Genomic DNA, 18984 nt, shown 5'->3' with positions numbered 1-18984 from the left:
CTTTGTGTATATGCACTGGTTGTTTCCTTCGGCCATCGCAATCCCTTGGCATCATTTTTCAATTGTCACCAGACAATACTTTCCCGGGGACCGCGCGCGTCAGGCTGTTCCCCGATCGCGCTAAGCAAAGAAAAAAAAATGCCCAAGAAACACGCTAATCTACACCACCCGATGTACACAGTGGACGTTGCAGCGCTCTCATATTTGAAATCAAATCGTTTATTTGTTTTTTTCTCCTATTTATTCCGGAGACAAAGAAAATATTGGAGTTTAGGCATATACATAACGTAACTTCCTCTTTCAGATACCAGCCAAAAACTAAGATTAAGGGGGAGTGGGTGATAGCGGGGGGGGGGGGGGGTCGTAGAAAGAGAGAGTGAGAACTCATCTCGATTCTCGGAGCCTTCGCTGCAGCGCCTGTGCGAGAGTTGCGAGCAAAAGGGCGACGTAGAACAAAGGAAAGAAAGAAGTGGCACGCAGTTATTATTTCCTCCCCGCGGGTGTAATATGTAACGTATGCAGAGCTCGCGCGGCACTTCGCATATCTTTGGCGTCCTTTCTATATGCGCGTCTTATCCTCCGCGGTACAATTCGTTTGCGTTTCAATTCTCTTCGGCCCTGCGCGGCGACAATCTCGAATGCTGCCGCGCCACAGCCCACGAGGGAGGGACTTGGCTAAATGAAGTTTCGGCGCACCCTTCCCCGTGTGCTGCCTGTGCCACCGCGCGCTCTGGCGTCTCGACTCGCTCTATAGCCAGGGCTCCATCGGCGGCTAACAAGGCAGCGAGCAGGCGTCGCATGCACTACGTCGAGGGCTCGCATGTGAGGACTGGGGATATGAAATAACTGAACAGAAAACAACGTCATCATACATGAAGGAAACGTGCGGGTTTCGTAGCGCAGGAATAAGCTTATAGTGCACGTGCAGCATCACCAAGCCGTGCCGGTGTGATTCTCAGGAAATGAACGAAAGCGAGAGAATGCGAAAGAAAATACACGTGCGTTGGATGTTATCGGGCACAGAAATACAACAGCGGCTCGGGAAACGTGTCAACAACGTCCGTCTGCATCGTTCCATTGTGAAGGAATAAAGACAGTGCGGGGACACATGGGCACTGCTTTATAGGACAGCCTTATATTGTTACGGGGAGATTTACAGAAGAGGGGGTTTATTTACGCTATGTACAAAGAGACTAAATGTTGGCCAGCAACAACAAAGATGGCGAACCACAGTTTCACCTCTTCCTCGTCTCGTCGGCTCTATGCTTCGGCGTCTTCTTTGTCCGCCGGACAACTGGCTCATAACACTACCCTCCGGCGGCGAAAGCACCGACTCGGTGCAGGTGAACAAAGGGTACATTAAAAAAAAATAAAACTAGCACACAAGGTATTAAGAGGTGTCCGGGGCACGATAGGGCTTGAGACGGACAACGTGTACAATGTCCCTGCGGAGAGGAGCACAGGATGACGAAGGCAGCAGTGGAGCGATTTCATAAGTGACATCAGTCACTTGGCGGCACACGCGATATGGACCGGTGTACTGGAAGAGCAGTTTTTCGGATAAGCCAACGCGTCGTGCTGGGGACCACAGGAGAACGAGCGATCCAGGGACAAAGTGGGTGGTCCTGCGGTGGCTGTTGTAGCGAGACTGCTGGTGGATTTGGGACTCAGAAAATCGAGTGCGAGCAACTTGACGTGCATGGTCGGCACGTGCAATAGTCTCTTGAGCATATTCAGTGGGTGGGCACCCAGAAGAAAACACCAGGGTGTCCATGGACAATGTAGGGTTTCGACCGTATAAGAGGAAAAACGGCGAATAACCAGCGGTCTCATGCCTGGAAGTGTTGTACGCGAATGTCACAAAGGGTAGTGCAAGGTCCCAGTCGTGGTGGTCGGCAGACACATACATGGCCAACATGTCGGTAAGGGTGCGGTTCAGGCGTTCAGTCAAGCCATTCGTCTGTGGATGGTAGGCCGTAGTCAGTTTATGTTGCGTCGCGCAGGATCTTAGAATGTCATCGATCACCCTGGACAGGAACTGTCTGCCGCGGTCAGTGAGCAGTTGCCGAGGAGCTCCGTGCTGGAGTATGACGTTATGCAGCAAGAAGTCTGCAACGTCGGTGGCACAGCTAGTGGGAAGTGCACGCGTAATGGCAAATCGCGTCGCATAATCTGTGGCAACGGCGACCCACTTGTTCCCAGAGGCGGATAGGAGAAACGGACCAAGTAAATCGAGGCCGACACGCTGAAAAGGCTCGTAAGGAATGTCCAGAGGCTGAAGATGGCCTGCAGGCGGCAGAGTCAACTTTTTTCGGCGCTGACAAAGGTCGCATGAGCCCACGTAACGGCGCACTGAGCGGGACATCCCAGGCCAATAGAAACGGCGGCGTGCGCGGTCGTATGTACGTCACACACCAAGATGTCCCGCCGTGGGTGCGTCGTGAAGCTGCGCCAGGACAGTGGAACGGAGGTGAGCCGGGATGACTAACAACAGGTCAGGACCGTCAGGGAGTAAACTGCGACGATATAACGTGTCGTTTTGGAGTACAAAGAGGCGGAGGGAAGGATCAGGAGCATGGGAGTGCAATTTTTCGATGATCTTGCGTAGAGACGCGTCAAGGCGTTGTTCGGCAGCAATGTTGATGTGTTGAGAGACGGAAAGAACACACGGGCTGGAGTCGCTCAGGGCAGCGTCCGGTGGATCTACTGGGTATCTGGAGAGGCAGTCGGCATCCTGGTGCAAGCGGTCAGACTTGTAAACGATGGTATACGAGTATTCTTGAAAGCGCAGCGCCCAACGACCAAGGCGACCAGTGGGATCTTTGAGAGAAGACAGCCAGCATAGAGCATGGTGGTCAGTAATGACGGTGAAGGGTCGGCCGTAGAGGTAAGGGCTAAACTTGGAGATGGCCCAAACTAGAGCGAGGCATTCTCGCTCTGTGATCGAATAGTTTTGCTCAGCCGAGGAAAGAAGGCGACTGGCATAAGCAATAACGCAGTCCTGACCACGCTGACGTTGGGCTAGAACTGCGCCGATTCCATGGCCACTGGCGTCGGTACGGACTTCCGTGGGCGCAGATTCGTCGAAGTGAGCCAACAGTGGTGGTGATGTCAGTATTCCAATCAGCTGTGAGAAGGTGGACGCTTGTGCAGGACCCCAAGAAAAAGTCGCGTCTTTCGTAAGCAGGCAGGTGAGAGGCCGTGCTAGTGCTGCAAAATCTTTTACAAACCGCCGAAAATAAGAACACAGGCTGAAAAAGGAACGGACGTCCTGAGTAGAGCGAGGTGTCGGAAAGTTGCCAACGGCGCTAACTTTGGCAGGGTCAGGCCGTATACCTGTAGCATCGACAAGATGGCCAAGTACAGTGATCTCGCGGCAACCGAAGCGGCATTTGGCAGTTAAGTTGCAGACCTGCATTGCGAAGGATGCGCAGAATAGCCGAGAGTCTACTTAGATGACTGGAGAACGTAGGCGAGAAAATGACTACGTCATCGAGATAGCACAGGCAAGTTGACCACTTGAAACCACGAAGAAGGGTGTCCATCATTCTTTCGAATGTTGCTGGGGCATTGCACAAGCCAAATGGCATAACTTTGTACTGGTAGAGCCCATCGGGTGTTATAAAGGCGGTCTTCTCTCTGTCTTTTTCGTGAACGGCGATTTGCCAATAGCCGGACCGAAGGTCTATAGAAGAAAAGTACTGTGCACCATGCAAAGAGTCGAGGGCGTCGTCAATTCGCGGCAGAGGGTACACGTCCTTTTAGTAATCCTGTTTAGGTGGCGATAGTCGACGCAGAACCGCCAGGTGTTGCCTTTTTTTCTGACAAGCACCACAGGGGATGCCCAAGGACTCGTAGATGGTTCGATGATGTCCTTTGTAAGCATTTTCTCGACTTTGGTTTGAATTACGTGCCGTTCAGTCGCAGACACTCTGTAAGGACACCTATGGATGGGACTGGCGTTGCCGGTGTCAATGTGATGAGTCACAACTTTGGTCTGGCTGAGATGGGGCGAAGCAAAATCGAAAACGTCGCTGTAAGCGGCTAGCAAGCGACGAAGGTCGTCAGACTGAGCAGCCGAAAGGTCGGGGGCGATCATGGCGTCAAACAAATGAAGTACTAGTGTCAGGGCTTCCAGAAGACAGGGGGGCATCGATAGTAAGGGCCACAGGGTCGTGTGCGTCTAAAGGCGATATGCATCCCAGCGTGATACCCTCGGGAAGAAACTGTGGAGTGCGTCCAAAGTTCAGAATAGGGATACATGCCCGGTTCGCAGAAACAGTCACAACGGAGTGAGGGAGGGCTACCTGCCTTGCTAAAAGAGCGTCTAGGGAAGGAGAGATGACGTAGTCCCCGTCAGAAATGGCGGAATCTGAGGTGAGTGAGACATACGTCGCGGCGGCTGGTCGAAGGCGAACAAACTCGGCGACACATAAACGCGGCTGTGACTCGGTGGGGAGATCGGGTACAGAAGGAAGTTCCAACTGGAGAAGGCCAGAAGAGCAGTCGACGAGGGCAGAATGGGTACTCAGTAAGTCTTAGCCGAGGATGACTTCATGTGGACACTGCTGCAGAACGGCGAATAGAACTGAGGTCTGGTGGCTGGCGAAGCTCACACGCGCAGTGCACATCCCAACGACGCAAGATGTACCGCCGTCGGCTACACGAACCACAGGCGACGCCGCGGGCGTTAGAACCTTGCGGAGACGACGAGAAAGGCGAGCGCTCATAACCGATAATTGCGCCCCCGTGTCTATATGAGCGCCGAAACAGGCACGCCGTCCACTTCTATGTCCAAAAGGTTTTGTCGGGTGGTCAGGGTCAACAGAGGATTTCCGGGTCGGTTGGTCAATGCAACATCACCTCCGGGAGCTGCACCAGTCAGTTTTCCGAAGAGGGACGGCGAGGGTATGGCGACGGTGAGCGACGGGCAATCGGTGAGCGGGAACGCCGGTTCTGTGGGGACGGAGAGCGGCGGTCGTAGTGTGGAGCCGGAGCAGCAACATCACAGTGCGGCAGGTCATTGCGGGCATGGAAAAGCGAGGACCGGCTGTCTTCCGGGCGGTAAGCGTACGCGGGACGAGGAGATGAAATCTGACGATAGCGACAATGGCGGGAAATATGACCTACTCCATTGCAATTAAAGTATATTGGCTTGTCGTCATGTGTGTGCCACTGGTTTGGATCGCGGTATTGGAGTAGGTCGATTGTGGGCGTGGAGGTCGAAAGAAATTGCCGACCGTAGGGCTACTTACAGAACAGATCGGACGGATGCCTGCGTTCGCCAGCTCTTCGCGTACGACAGCTTGAATCAGAGATACTGCCGGGCGGGACTCGTCGTAAGAACGTATCGGGGGAACCGACGGAGACGCAGCCTTAATCTCGCGCCGCACAAGACGCAGCAAGTGTTCGGCACCAGGCGGCTGGACGTCTTCACACGATGAGCTAGCGGCGGTATTAGGGAGCCGAACGAATTGCTGTGAGACACGACGGCTCTTTGCTTCTTCAAAGCGTCGGCACTCTCTTATAATGTCGTCGACCGTCGAGCAGTCCTTGTACACGAGTAAATTAAAGGCGTCGTCTGCGATGCCTTTAAGAATGTGGCTGACCTTGTCCGCTTCGAGCATCTTGTCATCGACCCGCCGACAGAGTGCTAATACATCTTGAATGTACGCAACGTACGGTTCAGTAGATGTTTGGGCCCGGCACGAAAGTTCCTTCTTGGTGGCTCGCTGGCGGCCAAGTGGCTTCCCAAAGAGTTCCTGCAGTTTTTGCTTGCAAGTGTCCCAACTGGTCAATTCCTCCTCGTGTGTTCGGAACCAAACACGGGCCGTTCCTTTGAGGTAATAAATGATGTTAGCCACCATTATAGTCGGGTCTCAATGGTTGCTCTTGCTGGCGCGTTCGTATTCGATTAGCCAGTCTTCAACGTCCTTGTTGTCAGTGCCCGAGAAGGCGCCAGGGTCCCGGAGTTGGGTCAAGACAATCGGTGCTGTGGTAGCCGAAGCCGAAGCAGCGGGCCTCTCAGTCGACATGGTCGAAGGGCCCTCGAGATTTCCGCTTCGAAGTTCCGTGATTTGCTGGTATGTACCCCGCACTTCCACCAAGATGTTACGGGGAGATTTACGGAAAAGGGGGTTTATTTACGCTACAGCGTAAATAAACCCCCTTATATATATATATATATATATATATATATATATATGTATGTATGTATGTATGTACAAAGAGACTAAATGTTGGCCAGCAACAACAAAGATGGCGAACCACAGTTTCACTTCTTCCTCGTCTCGTCGGCTCTATGCTTCAGCGTCTTCTTTGCCCGCCGGACAACTGGCTCATAACAATATTGTCATGGCACACCGCGGAACCGTGTGCATAGGGTGAGACGGCTGGAATAACTTTTGGATCATTTTGGAGCACGTAAATATTAGTTAGAGAACAGAAAAATGAGACTCTGTAGCAGCTGAACGGGGGAAAAAACTTTAGAACGCTAAAATTGGAAATTTGGCGTATATTTAACGGGAGAAAAATCGAACCTTTTGGAGCAAAACAGTCCAAACATGTAGCAGCTAAAGGATCTCTGTTTTTCATGCAAGAATTGCGGTAGTGTTTGAAATCCCCTTGTCATGCGGCCGATGTGATGTAGAACAGACGGGTAGGTCTCTTATTGAGCGCCTGGGTGAGCATGCTTATTAACTAAATGTTAAGCATGGAAGCCACTTAGCTAGTCATTGTAAATGTTGCGGTTGCTTGCCGAAATTCGAGCTTTTCTGCCTATTAAGAAAGTGCTGGAAACAAAAAGAAAGAGAGATATGGAAGCATACATGATTTTTCACAGAGTGGACAAGTGAGTAAGCGCGCTGTCGCAAAATTTCCACGAGAAAGAACTTCTGTATCGTCGGTAGGCCCGTGTTTGCTGGAGCAGAATGTCCATTTCGTTCTCGTTGCGCGTACGCTTCGCTTTACATAAAACGAATGGACAGGCAATGAAGCATTTATTGTTAGTTCAAAGTTTCCTTATGTCTGTTTCTTGACCTCCGTGTCCTGTTTTCGCGCTATTTCTTCAAAATAAGCCATGTACCAACCAGCCCCTATGAACAAAATCCTGAGAAATGTTGCGTGGAACATAATTGCAGTTCCCAAGTTTCTCTAAACGAGTGCTAAGCACATGATTTCTGATTAATGGATATGACTTAATAGCTGCTTAGCCTAAATTCCCCATTCGGGACATTTGATGTGCGTTAAAGTGAATAAGCTCACAGTTATTGAGTGATATTTTCTAATTAGCTAACATCACATTTGTCGTGCAAATAATCGCGCAAATGTCGTGCACGAGCCTGAAATTTCATGAGTCGTATTGAATATAAACTTATGACTCCGTTTGCTTGCGTGAGACCGTAATTCCGTTAGTCTCGTTCTCTCCCTCTCTCAAACACACATACACGCACAGAATGAGAAAGCGAGCGAGAGAAAGAGCGATGTGTATGTATATATATATATATATATATATATATAGATAGATAGATAGATAGATAGATAGATAGATAGATAGATAGATAGATAGATAGATAGATAGATAGAGCGAGCGAGCGAGTCATAGTATAATATACAAAGATTGAGTGAGCAAAGTGGGCTCCTCCCCACAGTGGTTGTTATTGTGGAGAAGCCAAACCTTTACTTGTGCTATTCAGAGGCTATTGGGAAAAAAATTTTTTTTAACTGGCACTAAGACACGCTACTTTAGCAGCTGTCAGTCTCAGAGCTTTTGCAGTGCATGGAATGTACCGTATACGGGCTTTAAACTGAGGGACAGTGCGATATAGGAGCCATTATAGCCATGTGCCATAACCTACGTTGTTCTTGTCGTTTTGGTAGTTGTTCAATAGTTCAATGAACGGGAAGGTGGCCTACGTTCGCCTCTCTTGTGCCGCTTGGAGAACTCGGACGCTATATTAGAAATTTTGCCGCTGCGGAACTCTGCTTCTTGCTTTGTCTAATTAACTCCGAGGGAAGTTCCAGCCTGTGTGACTCGCTCAAAGGAGAAAACATGGCGGAATTAGCAATAAGCTGAGGTATTCAGGAAAAAATAAATCACAAGGCCTTGGTTACTTGTGTCCCGCTTTTCGCTGTATTGGGATTCGCCTTTCCGCTTGCAAAACGGACGAAAGGATTTCTCATGCATTTCTTAGGGCAGCCCAGTACGCTGATATTTGCTGAATAAATCAAGTTCTTGCTAGCTGGTTCGCCTTTTGCTATGAGCGCAATACAAAATTGACACATGAAATCAGTGAGGCTGATATGTGGGGTTTTTCCTAACGTATAAGCATCTACGGAACCCGCAGTTCAACGACGGACGAAATTGCGAATTGCGTCCTATACATGAGGAATTTTTGACAAAAGGATGTTGGCGGTAAAGGTGGATACAGCTGCCTGAAGTGTTCTTTTTTTTCTCTTATCTGCCTTGAATGGGACGAGGATGGAGAATGAAATAAAAGCAGAAATCATCATCATCATCATCATCATCATCAGTCCTGCGTCCTGCAGTGGACATAAATATAGGCTGATGATGATGAAAACAGAAATAGCTGGCCGCAAAGCAATGGATTCCGTGCTTGACAGCTTTACAGCAGCGATGAGGACAGCCTATCAATCAATCGCCTCTTGCCTTCCAATTTCCACATAATGGCCGTTCGGATCCAAAGAATCGTCCAGTTGCGCAGTGACGTGAATACCAAAACGGTCGTCCTTTTGATAAACGGTAGAGCCTGTGCTACGAACCTGCGGATGTCACAGTGTTGTTGACAGTGTGGCAAATTTCTGTGTACCTTCTTAAGAAAATTAACACGCAGGAGAGTGCAGTCTTTTGTCTATAAAAAGAAAAGTGGTGATGTCGCTAGCCAACGATTACGATACTTCCTAATGCGAAATTTGAGCGCAGCTCTATACGTGTTTTTATTTCGCGATATATTGGCTCGCGTGGACAATGTGTCTCGCGCGGCACGTTGAAAACGGAGCGAAGAGTGGCTCGACTGCCTCGCTAATCGGGAGATCGCGAGAAGCAGCGCGTGGGTAACGCGTGGGCGCGATTCACCGCAGCCGCCACAGGCAGACCTCCAGATGACGTGCGCTACTCTGGCGCCATCTCGTAGCCATCGTCACCGCAGTGCGTGTCTTAGAGCACTGCACGGGCCCGGGACCGTCCGAAGCGTTTTCCGGTGGGCCTGGGCCGGGACCGGGCTCGCAGCCACGGGCTCGGGCCGGGCTCGCGTTAGAAGCCACGGACCCGGCCTGGACTCCGGCCCGCTCATTAAACGGCCTAAGTCGGGCCTTCGATCACACGCGAACGTTATGCATTGCATAGTTCAAGTCATTTTGTGCCAAGGTGAAGTGACGCGTGCCAAGAGCTGACTCTTGTATACGTAGCAAAGAAAATCCACAAAAACGAACATTGTTTCTGCGTCAGGAAAAATAAATTATACAAAAAACCGCTTTTCAAGCCATTTCCGTTACCGCTTTTGCGATTGCAATATTATATCGCTCTCGACACTATTATATTATTGTAGCGCCAACGCAAGAAGTGTCTCTTAATTTTTACTTGTGCGTCTATTTTATACTGAATATATATACTCGCATGCTAAGTGACCTCACAGTACCAAATCGTATGATAAAGGTAAATGCATGCGCACCAGCGAAAAAATTACAGCACAGCCAATGGGCCAGATCACTGATGTTCCCATGGGAGAACCAAAGATTTCGGTATTTCATTGCTTATACACTGCAGCTAATTTGTCCTCTAGAAGGTGAGGCTGACACATACGGTACAATCTGTAAGTAAACAATTTTTTTTTACTTACAGCCCGGGCTTGGTTATGCACACGCGGGCCCTGGCTTAACTTTGTAATCAACGCCCGGGCGCGGGCTGGGCGCGGGCTGGCGGGCTGGGCGCGGGCTTGGAACCACGGGCCCGGGCTAGGCTTAGTCAAGTACGCCCGGACGCGGGCCGGGCCCGGGCTTGGTATCACGGACCCGGGCAGCGCTCGGGCTTCATAAAGCGGGCCCGGTGCGGGCCCGGGCCGGAAAATCATACCCGTGCAGTGCTCTAGCGTGTTTTGCGTGGCACTAAGCTTTTTTTCCCAAGCTTTCGCCATACCATCCTCCTCCACTTTCCGCCACATTACTCTGCTGTCCCCTCCTCTTCCACTTTCCTCCTCGCGCTCACTTAGCTCTCGCCGCTTTTTTCAGTCCCCCGCTGCGCGCCGCGTTCGCCCGTCCATCCACTGCACTCATTCGCTCGGTTACGCCGGGAACACCGATGCTCGACGCAGGAACGGGCGCCTAAGAGCTGCGCTCTAAAAACGACGAGGAGCGTGTGGCCAGTCCGACGTCTCATCTTCGGAGTCCCTCTAAATCGCTTTAGGAACTTCCGTTTTTGTAGCCAGGTTTATGTATTACCATCTGTTTGGATCCTACTAGGCAGTGCCCATCCGAAGTGCAAAGACTACACAGGAAGGTTCTGAGACATTGGGGGCTACTGAACGATCCACTGATATACCACAAATCCAACAAGTACACCAGTGACTAGTGACAGGCTATTCTACCGACTAGGGTTGGTACGTCATCTTAGAGAGCTTAGGCGTAGATAGCATGAGAAGATAGCGTGAGCAGGTGATTCTGAGCCCAGATGAGTTGTGAGTTTGGGAGTCTAAGTCCTAAATCCCATGACTTGTATTGAATGTGAGCCCATAATCCTGTAAGATTGCGTGAGTCCGCCATTAAGTCAACCAGTCAGTCAGCAAGTCAATCACACACACACACGCACACGCGCACACACGCGCGCACACACACACACACACACACACACACACACACACACACACACACACACACACACACACACACACACACACACACACACACACACGCACACGCACACGCACACGCACACGCACACGCACACGCACACGCACACGCACACGCACGCACGCACGCACGCACACACACACTAGAAAAATAGAGAAAGAAAAGAAAATGTGTGGGCAACGTATCGCGAGTTGACATCTCGGGGCAGGGGCACTCCACGGACATCTTTTCTCGTGGTTCTAGCCCCAAAAAAGTCAGCTTCTGCTACCGAACGGGTGGCCAACCTCGCCAGATCTCGAACGTTCGAGGCTCTCAGCGTGATATGCCGTGAAGCCCCCCACTCCTGCCGTCTTTATGGCGCCGCTCCCGAGAAAAACCCCCAGTGCTAGAAATAAAGACGCTTCGGTCGGCACTCGTACTAAAAGCTTCGAGTGCAAGGTTGGGCCGCTGCTGCATAGATATACCGATATCCATCGGAGTCGAAAGCATTTCGGCTTGGTTTGGTGGTTGTATCTTTTATTTAAGTGGTAGGGATGAGGTGCTAGTGCACAAGAGACGAGGGCATTGTAGACGAGGGGATAGGAGGTGGATGGAGGACTTCCTTTTCACCTGCTTGTTGTCTCGCGGGACGGTCATTGAATGAAAGAAAGTGGGAGAACCGAGGAACAGATATCTTGACAGAAAAAAAAATAACTGATAAAAAAAGCAAGTTAACACCTTTCTTCGCCCCCGCCCTGAAGGGTGAGCGGGGCCACTATATGTATATATATATTTTTTCCATTCGTGGTTTTCTTTCCTATGCTGCACGTTTCCGATCTGGCAGTAATAATAAAAGCCGCCCTCGTGGACGAGAATGGAGGCGGAAGGACGAATAGTGCGCACGGGGGAAAGTTTGGGAAATGGCCCCTTCCCGGCCTGCTGCGCTGCCATTTCGCTTCCACTGATCCAGCTCTGGTCGCAGGCCGCGGAAGTTGCGCGGAAACAATTTTATACTTCCTTCCGGAAGAGCCTGCCCGCCGGCCTCCGCCGTGCATCGGTTGTCTCTCCAGCCGCCGTATACCTGACCGTCGCATGGCCGTGAAGGTATGCCTCCCTCTTTTTCCCCTTGGTCCTCCTGCTTCGCGGGTCGCCGCGCTCGAGTCGATGGGAGGGTTATAAAACCGCACTTTTTACCACCGCATTAGGGGCGGCGCGGTTCGGGTCGTGGAGGTGAGGGAGAAAGGAAGGCGGGGGAGGGGGGCGCATGCATTGCGAAGAGAGAAGGGAAAGGCTGCAGGGCCACTCACCAACAGGGAAGAACTTTTGTGCCGTGTTCTAGTATCTTCGTAAATCTCTTCCTTAATTTATTTCTTCCTCGTCTGAGAGCATCGCGAGAAGCCGATGACGACAAGACGAGGCCTAGAGCTAAAAGGTGGCGCTGTCCAGTGGATAGCGTGGCTCGGCCTCTTAGCCAACAGAGGAGCCTGCCCAGGCGGGTGTTTCCTTTTAACGAAGACGTACCGCCCCAGCGTGCGAACGTCGGAGTCCGTTATTTTCAGCAACGACGAAAGTGCTGCCTGGATGCCACGTGCCTGACACGCGCGCCATCTTGAAGCAACGTGACGTGCGGTTTCGTGTTGCAGTGTGCCATGCGGGTCCGTGACTTTTCCCTACTTGCGGCTACCGTTCAGAGGATGGCGCCAACATCGCGCACGTATCGTCCACTATGCCCTTTGATAGCGAAGCCGTTATTGCGACTATAGATGTAATGGAGAATGCCCGCTTGAAACGTGCACATCGAATGTAAACAAATATGTGCTCAGAGCCGTTGGATCTAGTGCACTTTAATGTAGGGGAGTTGCTGAGCACGTCAAAGCTGATGTGTGGGGAAAGTCAGAAGTGTGTATTCTAATTAGGTGTTTTGTGGAATATTAGCGAAAATATGTTAATTGCACTTTAAACTTCCAATACACTTGAAACTTCTCAGAACTAAAGGGCATGCCAGATTGAAACTAGGCCGGAATACAGGGCGTCTACGCATCGGGAAAGGAGAGTGCATGAGTATCCGCACACTTGCAGATCAGTGAATGAAAATTGTTGTCTTGCGCACACGGCTCAACATTAATGCTTAAAAATTTGTAACCTTACAGTAAGGACACTCTATCCTTATAAATGACACTTGAAGACAACTTTATACGTCCATAAGCATTAATTTGAGAGCGTTAATTGCAAGTTGTCGCGCTCTCAATGCCGCCGGCGTCGGCGATATACAGCTGCAGCTCCACGCACCGTGGAGGCGGTCAGCTGAGTGCACGAGCGCTGCGAAATAGTTCCACAGGAACCGAAACGGCTCTTTGTCTGAAAAATGCTTCGCAGAGTGTGCGTCAGTCGCCGCGTTGTCTTTGCGTGTTCTGCTTCGTTGGAATTTGGATCGTCACTATGCAAGGTTGTACAAATCCGCCATTTCTGTTTTTTTAATCATGCCTGCCTTAGCTTGATTGTACTAACTTCACTACATCATGGTGGCTGTTGTACCGAACCCGGGGACATATTTGCAAAGCCTTTCGTCCATAGGAGCCGTTCGTCACACGGATACCGTCTTTGCTATAACTTTGTGCGTTACCCGCCGCTGTGGCTTATCGGCTATGGTGTTGCGCTGCTAAAAGCACGAGATAGCGGGATCAAATCCTGGCCGTGGCGGCCGCATTTTGATGGGGGATAAATGCAAAAACGCCTGTGTGCCATGAATTAGGGGCACGTTAAAGATCCCCTGGTGGTCAAAATTAATTCGGAGTCCCCCACTACAACGTGCCTAATAATCAAATCGTGGTTTTGGCACGTATAAAACCCCAGAATCCATTCATTCATATAACTGTTTGTTATCACGACTTCTGAGTGCCTGTTCTGGGTGCCAGCGCCCTACGTGGCCCTACGGCCACGTAGGGCGCTGATTCTTATTATGGGCTAGCGATACTAGTACATGCAAATGTATGGCAAATTTTCTGTTAAAGAAACTTTCTCCACGCCGCGAAATTTGCTTAAATTGTGCTCCGCTGAAGTAAGCACACGGATGTGAAGTTCACAAGAAGGGCTTTAACAGCCGGCAATAATGCCCATGATGGCGAAGGTTTCTTACAATAGCACCAAGTTTTTTGTTGTGCCTTATTTTTATTTTTATTTTTTAATGGTTGGGATGCAGGCTACGGCGAATGACCACTCGAAAATCGAAGCGCAAGTTTGGAATTCTAATGTTAAAGACTGCTGTGCAGATGCCCTCATGCACCATGATTATATTCAGTCTTGTTCTGTTCAAGGCTTATTCAAGGAAGACATCGTTGAGAGCCGGGGCTAAAGGAGCTCGATAGTGCAGTTGGAATACGATTCGGCGTACGCGGCACGGTTTCAAAGCGGAAATGCTCTGGTAAAGCTGCAGATTGTTCGTCATTCCTTCTTGTCTTTGTATGTGATTATCCTCAGACACGGCTTGCGAAAAAGTTGAATGACAGGTATTACATCGAAATATCCCATGCCACGTATGACTGCGGCGTATAAATTTGTCCCTGCACAATATATTTTCATTGAGAGAAAAAAAATTTGGAGGACGCTTAAGCTTCGCCTTTAAGAATGGAACGCGATAGCATTAAAAGATCCCAGGCTTTTTTCTCGTATATTCGAAATAACAATCCGACGCTATCACGTCATCACGTCTGTAGGTTGTGGTTAAGTCGTACTTTACAATTTTCTGACGGCTTTTACTTTGAGAAATTCAATTTTTGTTCACTAACGCGTTGCGCCACGCGAAGGACCTGCCCGGTCGGGGTAGTTCGGGATGATGTGGTTCTGCATGATTATTTCTGCCAACCACGCCGGCCCTTACGCCGACGCCGGATTTTCTGCGACACGGGGCCTTTAACGATATCGCGCTAATACGAAGCCGGGCAGGCCATGTAACGCGTAGAGTAGATAACCGGTGGACCATTAGAGTTACAGAATGGGTGCCAAGGGGAGGGGAGCGCAGTCGAGGACGGCAGAAAACTAGGTGGGGGAATGAAGTGAGGAAATTTGCATGGCGCAAGTAGGAATCAGCTAGCGCAAGACAGGGGTAATTGGATATCGCGGAGAGATATACCTTCGACCTGCAGTGAACGTAAAATAGGCTGATGATGATGATGATGACTATATATATATATTAATGTGGCAGCATTAGAATGGTCGTACGAATGAAAACCCGTTTGTCGGCTTGTGTATGGCAAAAAAGGGAAGAGGAGGGGAGAGGAGGCCGACACAGGTGGAATGGGAGGAGGCACCTGACGGAGGCGGCGCGCGCAGCTCACTGGAATGCGGCCCCGCACAGTTGGCGCTTGGTCGTCAGCAGTTGCACTTCGCTCCTAAGCAATTCCGGACACGTATCGAGCGTTCCGACAGAGGCGTTAGTGGTTGCGTTTGTGTTGTGTGTAGTTAAAAGTAACGATAGAGTAACGCCTTCTTCGGGGGAAAAACTTAAGCTAACGCATTACGGTCGAATGAATCTCATTGATGGCCCTCATTTTTTTCGTAATGAAAACGTTAACCCTACTGCATAAATTGGGAGTTTAGTTCTCACCTCATTGCCTTCACGACTAGTCGGCGCCTGTACGACTACTTGCAACGACTCAGTAAGCTCTGTTACACGAGACAAGTTTCATGAATCTAGGCCTAGCTGGTGCACTGGTGTATGACTGAGCATGAGCTAAACAAAACTATCTTTTTAGCTTGATTCTCGCCGAGTTCGATGCGGCCTACTGTCTAATAAATGATTGTTATTATCAGGTAACTATCAGTCTAGTTAACAATAGTAATAACGTGCATTGCTCGGTATTCGGGGTCGACGACGAGAGACGGACTCTTGGAGCAGACGAAGAGGAGACCTAAGGTTATACAGCATGTACATATATAGCAAGTAATAGCGGGTAATAGCATACAAGTAGCTTGCTAAGAGCACACCAGACCGACTGGGCGGCTGCTTCTGCCTTAAATCCCTTATTCGGCTTCTCGCCGGCAGGAACGAGGCGGGGCGGTTGCTGATGTCACCTGCGTCGCATTCGTATTTAGTCAAGGAGAAGGCCTAGTGCTGCTTGAAGTCACCCGCGTCGCATTCTTGATTCGTCGCGGAGAAGGCCCGCGGCGCTCCATGTCAACAGCGTACACCGGCGTACACCCGCGTATCTTTCGTTTTTCGTTTTTTTTTTTTTTTTTGCTTGCGACAATATGTTTTACTGTTGATCCTTGTCAGCTATATTATTCAGAGACCCGCCGCGTAATACGAGCCGTTGTAAACAGTCGTGCTTATTCTGATGAGAAAAGTATGCTGTCTTTTTATTTTTTTGCATTGTATCCGAAAGTCCTCAACGCAAATCCTTATTCGAACAAGTGAAACAGCAGCAAGCTGCAGCAGCAGCAGAAGGCCATTTGAGAGTGTGGTGTGTAGTGTGCGGGTGGCGAAGAAAACGACACCACGCGCCTCTTGGGTGTGCACACAGACACACACACACACACATACACACCGCGGCGCACGATGTGCGTCAGCGCTTCCTTTCTTCGTTCCCGCCGTCTTGCTCTCTGCGCCCCTAAACCTCTGCTGCAACGTTAATTAGCTTGCGAATTAGCGTGGCGCGCGCGCGTACACCCAAAGCGCTCAGACCCGGGCTCCAAGGCCAAGGAAACGCGTGTGCGTGTGTGCGTGCATACGCGCGGGTGCGTTCGGGACGCATCTTATAGCTGCTGCGTCGGCGAACTCGCTCGCGCTACTGGGCGGTATATGCCCGGCGCGTAGGACGCGGACGACCCTGTCGGAAATTAAAGACAGAGCTCGGTCTTTTTTGAATGTGCGCCTAATTCGCCAGAATGCGGCGTGTGCGCTCAGGATGCGATGGAAAGGTGTGGCCACCGCCTATCGCGAAGGCAGCTGACGGGAAAAGTTGAAAACAATGTTAACCGATATTGGTGGTTTAAAGATGAAAGTGGCATTTCCTTTGTGCACAACCCAAAAGAAGTCGAGAGTGCGTCTGTGCGCGTGTGTTACCTAATGACGCGCGTGCCTGCTTCCGGCAGGTGCCATGAATCTTTGAAGAGCCGCAGGATGATTGAGGCACTTTTTTCCCGCCAACTTTAATGTGACGCTCTCGACACAGGCTGAGTGAGAGACGAGGAGCCGAACATAGAAGCGAACGAGTTTATTAAGCGTACTCTGCTCAGAAGGGTTGGTGACAATGAAGGTAGCGAATACATAGAATTTCGCTGAAATATGCATGGCTTTGCGACATGTTCTTCGTTAATTTTGCCCACTCGTACGCTGCGAGAATGAACGGGACCCACCGCCTCGTACGCTTTCCCTTTGCTGGAGCGAGGGAGGAGCAGCCGGATTCGTCATTTGCAGCAGCTGCTGTTGTGTGCATTTATGACGCCACGTGGATGTGCACAATGGGTCGTCGCTCGAAAAAAAAAATGGGATTAGTTGTATAGCATTGCATACGTGCTGAGACACTAAGCGGCCGGATGAAGAAATGTTAAGAGGGGAAGATATATAGGTACGCACCGTAAAGCAAGCCTATTTCTTAAGGATCACATACGGGGCAGAATAGCACTTGAGGTACCCTGGCACTTTTAGAGAGGATGTTGGGAATTAATTACCTTTTACCTTTGTTTGTTTGTTTCTTTCTTTCTTTGTATGATGACTATGGTCGCGAGGGGACTCTCCAACCCGTTTTGTGTGACTGTCCTAGCTACAATGTACCGACGCAGTAGCTCGCAATTGCGCTAGCTCGCTTTTATCAAACACCTTTATCAAAGCAAAACATTTACCCTTTAACCCTTTCCCCAGCAAAGGGTAGCCAGCTTGTACTTACACTGGCTAACCTCCTTGTCTTTCCTTCCCTTTCTCGCTCTCTCTCCGGGAATGCCTACCTCATAAGCCATCGCAGCTGAGGGTGATGAAGACACTGCTACAGTTTTTAAGGGCAACGCATGTGCCCAAGTGGCTACAGCCTGAGTTGCCATTGTTGTTATACAAGTGAGCCTCTGCTGCGATAGTCTGTGGTGATAGTGGCTGGCTGTGATCGTGCGTCTATGCTCCCCGTCTCTCTCTAGCTCCCTCTCCTTTCTTATATCTTTACCTTCCCTGTTCCCCAATTTAGGATGGGAAACTGTATTTGCTGCGATGGTTAACCTCACATTCATTCCAATTTCTTCTCTCTCTCTTCTTGTTAAATTAAAATTTTATTCCTGCTTGAAGGGCGTAATTTTGCAATCCCACCCAGGAAGTTTCACGTTTCTACGTGCGCAATGTTGAATTCCACTCTTTCATAGGGTTTTCCTCCATGCGAAACACTCCTTTTGAGGTGTGTAAGGGTGTAAGCCATACAGGCATGAAAAAAATGTGAAATGAAGTGCGTTTTACGTGCCAAAACCACGACCTGGTTATTAGGCACGCCGTAGTGGGGGACACCGGATTTTGACCACATGGTGTCCTTTAACAGGCACCCAGTGCACGGTACATGGGCGTTTTTGCATTTCTCCCCCATTGAGATACTGCCGCCGCGGCCGGGATTTCATCCCGCGACCTTGTGCGTAGCAGCGCAACGCCAAAGCCAATAAGCAACCATGGCAGGTAAGGATAAAAGCACTGTAATTGGCGTAAATTGGTTTACAGCGTACGATCCTTGATTGGTTTAATAGTGTAATATTTTATTGCGATAGCAATTATGTGGACACCCCGAGCGCATTTTTGCCGTCGTCGTCACCGTGAGGTTCCGTATAAAGTCAAACGGCGATAAAATCGGCGCCGCGCGCCGTATGCTGTATGTGCGAGTGAAAGCGCGCGAGGGACGCACGATTTCACGGAGAGCGAACGCACGGCGGAGAGCAAACGCGACGTATTCCGTCGCGCGGAGGGCCGTGGGGGGATGGGAGGGAGGGGAGGCGACGTTTAGCTGTGGCACCAAATGCGTATCTTGTGACCGGTCGCAAGGGGAACTGGCGACTCAATATCCCACGCTAAAGGAGGAAAGCGGGAAGGCAGCGCGGGAGGGAGGGGGCGCAGCTTCTGCTCTGCCAGCAACTGCGTACTTGTACTAGAGTGTACTAGAATATGGTTCAGGGGGACGA

The 18984-nt window shown here is 50.3% G+C and overlaps 1 protein-coding gene across 1 annotated transcript in view; it reads left to right on the top strand.

Moving 5' to 3' along the window:
- Positions 1-18984, top strand: part of LOC119436382 (sushi, von Willebrand factor type A, EGF and pentraxin domain-containing protein 1) — a 696898-nt gene that overhangs the window by 56678 nt on the left and 621236 nt on the right. The gene's annotated exons all lie outside the window — the stretch shown is intronic.

Source organism: Dermacentor silvarum, chromosome 1 (assembly GCF_013339745.2).
Source record: "Dermacentor silvarum isolate Dsil-2018 chromosome 1, BIME_Dsil_1.4, whole genome shotgun sequence".
Classification (NCBI taxonomy): Eukaryota; Metazoa; Arthropoda; class Arachnida; order Ixodida; family Ixodidae; genus Dermacentor; species Dermacentor silvarum.
This window is presented reverse-complemented; position numbering and strand designations above follow the sequence as displayed.